This window comes from Macaca thibetana, chromosome 20 (assembly GCF_024542745.1).
Source record: "Macaca thibetana thibetana isolate TM-01 chromosome 20, ASM2454274v1, whole genome shotgun sequence".
NCBI lineage: Eukaryota > Metazoa > Chordata > Mammalia > Primates > Cercopithecidae > Macaca > Macaca thibetana.
In genome coordinates, this window is record NC_065597.1 from 36370129 (window position 1) to 36379093 (window position 8965).

Consider the following 8965-nt stretch of genomic DNA (forward strand, 5'->3'; position numbering starts at 1 on the left):
TCAATTATCACAGATTATTTGTAATTATTCACCAGTTCATGAGTTGAGTAGTCCTCCTCCAATTTTGTTGAAAACAATGAAAACCACCTGATTTACAAAAGTATTTGTTACCCAATTATTTGCCGATTATATTTTCCCACCTGTCACTATTTCAAATTGTTCCTTTGTTTCATGCTCAGGAAATTCTGACACCCCTGGATTAAAATATGACCTTAAGAGTCAGAATAGATGAGAAATATACCTTTTTCTCTGTAAAATATAGGAAATGTAAATGTAAAAGGAGTCTCCTTTGAAGCAAAGCAGATTAATTTTAAGAGGTCATTCTCCTTCTTATCTCTCCACCCCAACAAACTACATTGCTGTGAGTTTCATGAATAAACATTGCTTGTTCCTGAATATTTTGTTTCATCTGAAGAATGTGTTTCATAGTGTTGGCTTATGATTAAAAAAAAATATTTCTCAATATGTGGTAGTGCCCATTTTTAGATACTTAAAATTGTTTTTCTCTTAATTCATTTTTCTAGAAGTTTTTAAAGCTGATCTTTTTATTTTGAGATAACTATAGATTCACAAGCAGTTGTAAGAAATAACACAGAGAGATCCTGTGCATCCTTTATCCAGTTTCTCCGGTGGTAACATCTTGCAAAACTACAGTACAATATTACCACCAGATGACATTGATATAGTCAAGATACAGCACATTTCCATCACCAGGAGGGAGGAGTCCTCATTTTGTTTGTTATAGCCACTGCCACTTCCAACCCACTCCCATCCACACTACCCACCTTAGTCTCTGGAAACCACTAATTGGTTCTCCATTTCTGTAATTTTGTCATTTCAATAATGTTACATAAGTGGAATCATGTAACATGTAAGTTTGGGGGATTGGCTGTTTTCACTTGGCATACTTTAAGGGGGTCTGTATGGGTACCAAGGAGTGGAGCTTTGATGATTAAATTTATGTGTCAACTTGGCTAGGTCGAGGTATTCAAATGTTTGGTCAAATACCAGTGTGATGCAGCTGTAAGGACATTTTTTAGAGAAGATTAACATTTAAATCAGTAGACTTTGAGTAAAGCAGATTACCCTTGACAATGTGGGTAAGCCTCATTCAGTCACTTGAAGGCCTTAAGAGAAAAGAGACTGAGGTCCCCAAAGAACAGGGAATTCTGCTTCCAGGTTGTCTTTGGACTCCAACTGCAACATTAACTGTCCACTGGGTCTCCTTGCCAGCCAACATTGCAGATCTTGGACTTGCCAGCCTCCACAATTATGTGAGACCATTTCTTAAAATCTCTCTCTGTCTCTCTTTTCATGTATCTATCTATCCATCTTCCTATCGATCCACTTATCTACTGGCTTTAATTCATTTTATATATTATATATATGTATGTATGTATATATATATACACACACAGAGAGAGATACATATACATATATATTTTTGTATCTTTCCCACATGTTATTTTGATGTGTTTTGGGGGGTTTTGGTAAATATCTGCCATGGAATTCTAACTTGGCTAAATTTTAGTTAGAGTGTTTCTTGGTGCTTCAGTATGTGGTCAAATTTCATGTATGCTTGGGAACATATAGTCTCTAATTGTTGAGTGCACAATTATATGTATTCTATGTATGTTCATTAGCTCCAATTTATTAATTAACTTGTTCTAATATTTTATAATCTTACTAATTACTCTCTGCTTTATCTATCAATTACTGACAGAAATGTATTAAAATCTTTCTCTGTGATTATGGATTCTTCATTTTCCTGGTTAATTGTCACTTTTTCTTTGCATATATTTGATGTTAGATCATTAGATGCCTGTAGGTTTAGAATTATTGTATCTTCCTAGTGAATTATACCTTTTATCATCATATAATGACTTCTCTTTATCCTTCCTAATGTCTTTGAAGTTTACTTATTTTAATATAAACTTATATTTTGCATGGTATATCTTTTTCTTCTTTGATATTCAGCTTCTTTTTCTTTTTTTTAATATTTATTTTAGTTTCAGAGTACATCTATAGATAAATTGCGTGTCACAGGGCTTTGGTCCATATACCATTTCATAACCCAGGTAATAAGCATAGTATCCAAAAGGCAGTTTTTAAAAATTCTTACCTTCCTACCACCCTCCACGCCCAAGTAGGCCCCAGTATCTATTGTTCCTTTCTTTGTGCCCATGTGTACTCAGTGTTTAGCTCCCACTTATAAGTGGGAACATGTAGTATTTGGTTTTCTGCTCCTGCATTTGTTCGCTTAGGATAATGACCTCCAGCTCCATCCATTATGCTGGAAAGGATGTTATTTTGCTCCTTCTTATGGCTGCATAGTATTCCGTGGTGTATATATACCACATTTTCTTTGTCCAGTCTACTGGATAATCAATTTAGGTTGATTCCTTGTCTTTGCTATTGTGAATAGTGCTTCAGTGAACATACATGTGCATGTGTGTTTATGGCAGAGCAATTTATATTCCTTTGGGTACATACCCAGTAATGAAATTGCTAGGTCAAATGGTAGTTCTGTTTTAAATTCTTTGAGAAATCACTAAATTGCTTTCCATAGTGGCTGAACTAATTTATGTTTCCACTAGCAGTGTATACGCATTCTCTTTTCTCTGCAGCCTTGCCAACATCTGTTATTTTTTGACTTTATTAATAGCCATTCTGACTGGTATCAGATGGTATCTCACCATGCTTTTTATTTGTATTTCTCTAATGATTTGTGATGTTGAGCATTTTTTCATATGCTTGTTGGCTGTGTGTATGTCTTTTTTTTTTTGAAAAGTGTCTATTCATGTTCTTTGCCCATTTTTAATAGAGTTTTTTGACTTTTTCTTATAAATTTAAGATTCTTACAGATTCTGGATATTAGACCTTTGTCAGATGCATAGTTTGAAAATATTTTCTCCCACTCTGTGGGTTGTCTGTTTATTGATAGTTTCTTTTGCTGGGCAGAAGCTCTTTAACTAGGTCCCATTTGTCAATTTTTGTTTTTGTTTAAATTGCGTTTGGTATCTTTCTCACAAAATTTTTACGAGGGCCTATATCTAGAATAGTATTTTTCTAGGTTTTCTTTAAGGGTTTTTTATAGTTTTAGGTTTTACATGTAAGCCATTAATCCATCTTGAGTTAATTTTGTAAATGGTGTAAAGAAGGGGGCCTATTTTAGTCTTCTGGATATGGCTAGCCAGTTATTTCATCAGCCATTTATTGAATAGGGAATCCTTTCCCCATTGCTTGTTTTTGTTGACTTTGTCGAAAATGAGGTGGTTGTGGTGTATGGCTTTATTTCTGGGCTCTCTACTCTGTTTCATTGGTCTATGGGTCTGTTTTTGTACCAGTACCATGCTGTTTTGGTTACTGTAGCCTTGTAGTATAGTTTGAAATTGGGTAATGTGTTGCCTCCAGCTTTGTTCTTTTGGCTTAGGATTGCTTTGGTTACTTGGGCTCTTTTTTTCTGGTTCTATAAAAATTGTAGAACAGTTTATTTTATAATTCTGTGAAGAATGTCATTGGTAGTTTAATAAGAATAGGACTGAATCTGCAAATTGCTTTGGGCAGTATGGCCATTTTAACAACATTGATTCTTCCTATTTATGAGCATGGAATATTTTTCCATTTGTTTGTGTCTATTTGTTGTGTCATCTCTGATTTCTTTGAGTAGGGTTTTGTAGTTCTCATAGAGAGATTTCACCTCCTTGGCTAGCTATATTCCTAAGCATTGTTTCTTTTTTGTGGCTATTGTGAATGGGGTTGTGTTCTTGATTTGACACTAGCTTCAACATTATTGGTGTATAGAAATGCTAGGGTTTTTTGCACATTAATTTTGTATCCAGAAACTTGGCTGAAGTTGTTTATCAGATCTGGGAGCTTTAGGGTAGAGACAATCAGGTTTCCTAGGTTTAAAATAATAGTGTCTACAAACACAGATAGTTTGACTTCCTCTCTTCCTATCTGCATGCCTTTTATTTCTTTCTATTGCCTGATTGCTCTGGCTAAGACTTCCAGTACTATGTTGAATAGGAATGGTGAGAGTAGGAATCCTTGTCTTGTTTCAGTTCTTAAGGGGAATGCTTCAGCTTCTGCCCATTCCGTATGATGTTGGCTGTAAATAGTTCTTATTATTTTGAGGTATGTTTCTTTAATGCCTAATTTACTGAGGATTTTTAAATAAAGAAATGCTGAATATTATCAAAAACTTTTTCTGCATCTGTTGAGATAATCATGTGGTTTTGTTTTTATTTCTGTTCACGTGGTGGATCACATTTATTGATTTGCCTTTGTCGAACCAAACTTGCATCCCAGGGATAAAGCCTACTTGACTGTGGTGGAATAGCTCTTTGATGTACTGCTATATTCAGTTTGCTGGTGTTTTGTTCAGGATTTTTGCATCTTTGTTCATCAGACTTATTGCCTGAAGGTTTCTTTTTTTCCAGATTTTTGTATCAGGATGATGCTGGCCTCATAGAATGCATTAGGGAGGAGTGCCTCCTAATTCTTTTTTTTTTTTTTTTTTTTTTTTTAATAGTTTCAGTAGGAATGGTACCAGCTCTTCTTTATATGTCTGGTAGAGTTTGGCTATGAATCTGTTTTCACCTCAGTTTTTCTGGTTGGTAGACTTTTTATTACTGATTCAATTTTGGAACTCATTATTGGTCTGTTCAGGATTTCAATTTCTTCTTGATTCAGTCTTGAGAGGTGTGTTTCCAGGAATGTATCCATTTCTTATAGGTTCTCTATATGTGTGTGCATAGAGGTGTTTGTAATCATCTCTGGTGTTTTGTTGTTGTTGTTGTTTTTTGCATTTCTAGGAGTCAGTGGTAATGTCCCCTATGTCATTTCTGATTGTGTTCATTTGGATCTTTTTTCTTTATTAGTCTAGCTAGCAGTCTAGCTATCTTATTTATTCTTTCAAATAACCAATTCTGGTTTCATCAGTCTTTTGAATTTTTTTTGTGTGTCTCAATTTCATTCAGTTCAGCTTTGATTTTGGTTATTTCATGTCTTCTGCTAGCTTTGGGGTTGGCTTTCACTTGTTTTCCTAGTTCCTCAAGATGTGATATTAGGTTGTTAATGTGAGAAATTTCTAACTTTTTAATGTGGGTATTCAGTGCTATAAAGTTTCCTCTTAACCCTGCTTTAGCCATGTCCCAGATATTCTGGTATGCTGTATCTTTGTTTTCATTAGTTTCAAATAATTTCTTGAGTTCTGATTTAATTTCATTGTTTACTGAGAAGTCATCCAGGAGCCGGTTGTTTAATTTCCATGTAATTATAGGGTTTTAAGCAATCCTCTTGGTATTCATATCTATTTTTATTGTACTGTGATCTGAGAGTGTGGTTGGTATGATTTTGTTTTTCTTTGGATGTGCTGAGGATTGTTTTAGCCTGATTGTGTGGTTGATTTTAGAAGATGTGCTATGTGGTGATGATAAAAATATATATTGTGTTGTTTTGGGGTGGAGAGTTCTTTGGAGGTCTATCAGATCCATTTGGCCCAATGTTGAGTTCAGGTCCTGAATATCTTTGTTAGTTTTCTGCTTCAATGATCACTGTTATGGGGTGTTGAAGTCTCCTATTATTATTGTATGGTTTATCTAAGTCTCTTTTTAGGTCTCTAAGAACCAGTTTTATGAATCCGGATGCTCCTATTTTGGGTGCCCATATATTTAGGATAGTTGAGTCTTCTTGTTAAGTTGAACCCTTTACCACTATGTAATGCCCTTTTTTGTCTTTTTTTTGACCATTGTTGGTTTAAAGTCTGTTTTGTCTGAAATTAGAATAGCAACCCCTATTTTTTTTTCCAGTTTGCTTGGTAGGATTTTCTCTATCCCTTTACTCTGAGCCTATTGGTGTCAATGCATGTGAGATGGGTCTCCTGAAAACAGTATACAGTTGAGTCTTGCTTTTATCCAACTTGCCACTCTGTGCCTTTTAATTGGGGCATTTGGCCCATTTACATTCAAGGTTAATATTGATATGAGAAGATTTGATCTTGTCATTATGTTGCCAGCTAGTTATTATGCAGACTTGACTGTGTAGTTGCTTTATAATGTCAACAGTCTATGTACTTAAGTGTGTTTCTGTGGTGGCTGGTAATGGTCTTTTGTTTCCATATTTAGGATTCCTCATGTAAGGACTTCTTGTAAGGTGTGTCTAGTGGCAACAAATTCTGTTAGCATTCACTTGTCTGAAAAGGATCTTATGTCTCCTTTGCTTACAAAGTTTAGATTGCTGAATGTAAAATTCTTGGTTGGAGTTTCTTTTCTTTAAGAACGCTGAATATAGGCCCACAATCTCTTTTGGCTTATAGGGTTTCTTCTGATATTAAACTTTTCTTATATCTGTTACAAACTGCATAGCACTGGATTAACTTTAGCTATCTTGATAATTTAGTTTACATATTTAATCCATTTATATCAGTTTGCTTATTGGTTAATTTGGATTTATTTCAGTCATATTGTTTTTGTGATATTTACCTTGCTTCTTCCATGTTCTTGTCTCTTTTATGCACTAGTGGTTGCTTGATTTTTAATGAAATTAAAATTTTAAATTAAAATTCCCACAATAGTTTCCACATTTAACCAGCTGTTTCTGTTCTTTTCATGGTTCCCTTAAAATCTTAACACAGATAATTAATAAAATCTAAAGAAATCCAAATCTCAATCCTACTCCTGACTAAGGCTTTAAACCTGATCATAGTCCTCTCATCTTTTATATGTTATGATTGTGTAGTATTTTAGTTCCACTTTTTACTGATATTTATTCACTGTCCACTGTCTTCTCCTCTTCCTCCTCCTATTTCTTTTTCTTTACAGTCAATTTTTTAAAAAGATTTATCTACCACTTATTTTATTTATCATTCTTCCTTGAATTTTGGTCTTTACATCAAGGTTCATTTTCTTTATTTTTGAAGTATATACTTAAGATGCTTCTTGAATAAATTTTTTTTGTTACAAACTGTTTTTGTTTGTCTGAAAATAGCTTTATTTTACTCTCAATACTTAAAAATTAGCTTAGTAGGATATACAATTCTAGGTCGACAGTTATTTTCTCTCAGCATTTTAAAGATACTATTCCACTGTCTTTTGGCTTTTGTGGTTGCTGCTGACAAATCTAGCAGTGCTACTGACAAGTTTGTTCCTTGGTAAGTAATATATTTACTTCTGGCTGCTTTAAAAATCTTCTTTTAGTTTCTGCAGTCCACTATGTTGAATTGAGGTACAGATTTCGTTTTATACATTTCCCTGGGGCTCATTACAGTTCTGAATCCAAGGGATTCACATTTGTTGACTCCAGAATAGAATTATCTATTAGTTCTTCAAACAATGCTTTTTTTCCCTCATTCTTACTACTCTCTTCTCAAATTCCAATGAAATCTGTGCCAATTATTCTTATTCTTGTATTTTTTTTTTTACCTTCTTTTCCTCATTTTTCTCTCTTTGCCTCTGTATGCTGCATTCTGGACAGTTTCTTCAAATCTATTATCAGTTTCCTAATTCTTTTGTAAAGCTGTGTCAGTATTTACAGTTTAACTAATCTATTTAGTGTAATATATAGTTTTATTTTCTAGATGCTCTATTTCTAGAAGCCTTTTTCAAATAGATCTGGTCTTTTTTATGGTACCATGTTCACTTCTCATAGTTTCATCATTTTATTAAATAGCCTTTAAAATCTTGCTTTAATTTTTATATTCAACAATTCTATAATCCAAAGATTCTGAGATTTTTCCCGATGTTTGTTTGTGCTGACTCTTGCCTTATCTCCTTGCGTATTTCATAATTTTAGAACTTTGGTTTGGCTGGGCTTTACTTGGCAATCCATCACATGTTAGGTTGAAGATGTATCCTTCCAAAGATTTACATTTCTATCTAGTTGGTATCCCAGGGAATTCTTAATTTTCAGCATTGGGGATTCATAGACCATATCAGTAAATTTCAAACTTTGAAAACATGTGAGGTCAGCTCTATATTTTAAAATGCTTGTGATGGAGGCAGTGAGGAAACTCTGCTTCCACCTATGATGGGATAGCTAGTACTTGGTTAGCCCTCTTGCTATAAAGTATTATTAAAATGAACAAAATATATGAAAACTATTTTCAGACTTCCGACAAGAGGCAATGCAGGACTATGATTCCCAAGAGAAGGAAAACAAATGAGGTGATATAATGACCACTCTGTTTTATTCTGTCTAGAAAATTTTCTGGACTGTTTTGTAGAGTGCAAGAGCCCAAACAGAATACAGAAGTGTCACTTAGCTAAGGAGACAGAGATTAGAGCCTGAGGAGGCTAAGTTGGTTGGAAAGTGTGGAGTATGGTACTGAGAAAAAGGAAGTTGGTTATAGATAGAGCTACAGAAATCTCTATAAGAAACCCCTTAAGTCTTTGGTTAACTATTGTTACAAACTGAATTGTGTCTTCATCCCCCTCACCTAAATTCATGTGTTGAAACCCTAGCCCTCAACGTGCCTGTCTGTGGAGACAGGGCCTTTAGAAAGGTAAGTTAAGGTTAAATGAGATCATAAGAGTTGTGCTCTAATGCAATAGGAATGGTGTCTTTATAAGAGAAACAGATACCAGAGCGCGCGCTCTCTCTGTCTCTCTCTCCAGACATGTATAGAGAGAAGAGATCATGTGAGGACACATGAGTAGGCAGCTGTCTATAAACCAGAAATCTTACCAGAAACCATCCTTAATAGCATCTTGATCTTGGACTTCTAACCACTAGAACAGTAAGAAAATAAATTTCTGGTTTGTTAAGCCTCCCAGTCTGTGTTATTTTGTTATGGCAGCCTAAGTAGACTAATATAGCTACTAAGCCACACATGCTCAGCGAAAGACTCCATGAGGCCAGATAAAGAACATCTATTGAAGAAACAAAAAAGTACTGAGGTAAGAATATCTACAAAGGAAGTTGTATATTGAATAACTACTGGAGCTCACATAAGGTTGGAACATAG

General features: G+C 34.5%; 1 long non-coding RNA gene across 1 annotated transcript in view; it reads left to right on the forward strand.

The window, feature by feature from the left end:
- Positions 1–8701, forward strand: part of LOC126944159 (uncharacterized) — a 55182-nt gene extending 46481 nt beyond the window's left edge. Inside the window, exon 3 of the long non-coding RNA XR_007721963.1 lies at positions 8616–8701. This is a non-coding gene — a long non-coding RNA (uncharacterized LOC126944159). The remainder of the gene's footprint in view (positions 1–8615) is intronic.
- The last annotated feature ends 264 nt before the right edge of the window (positions 8702–8965 follow it).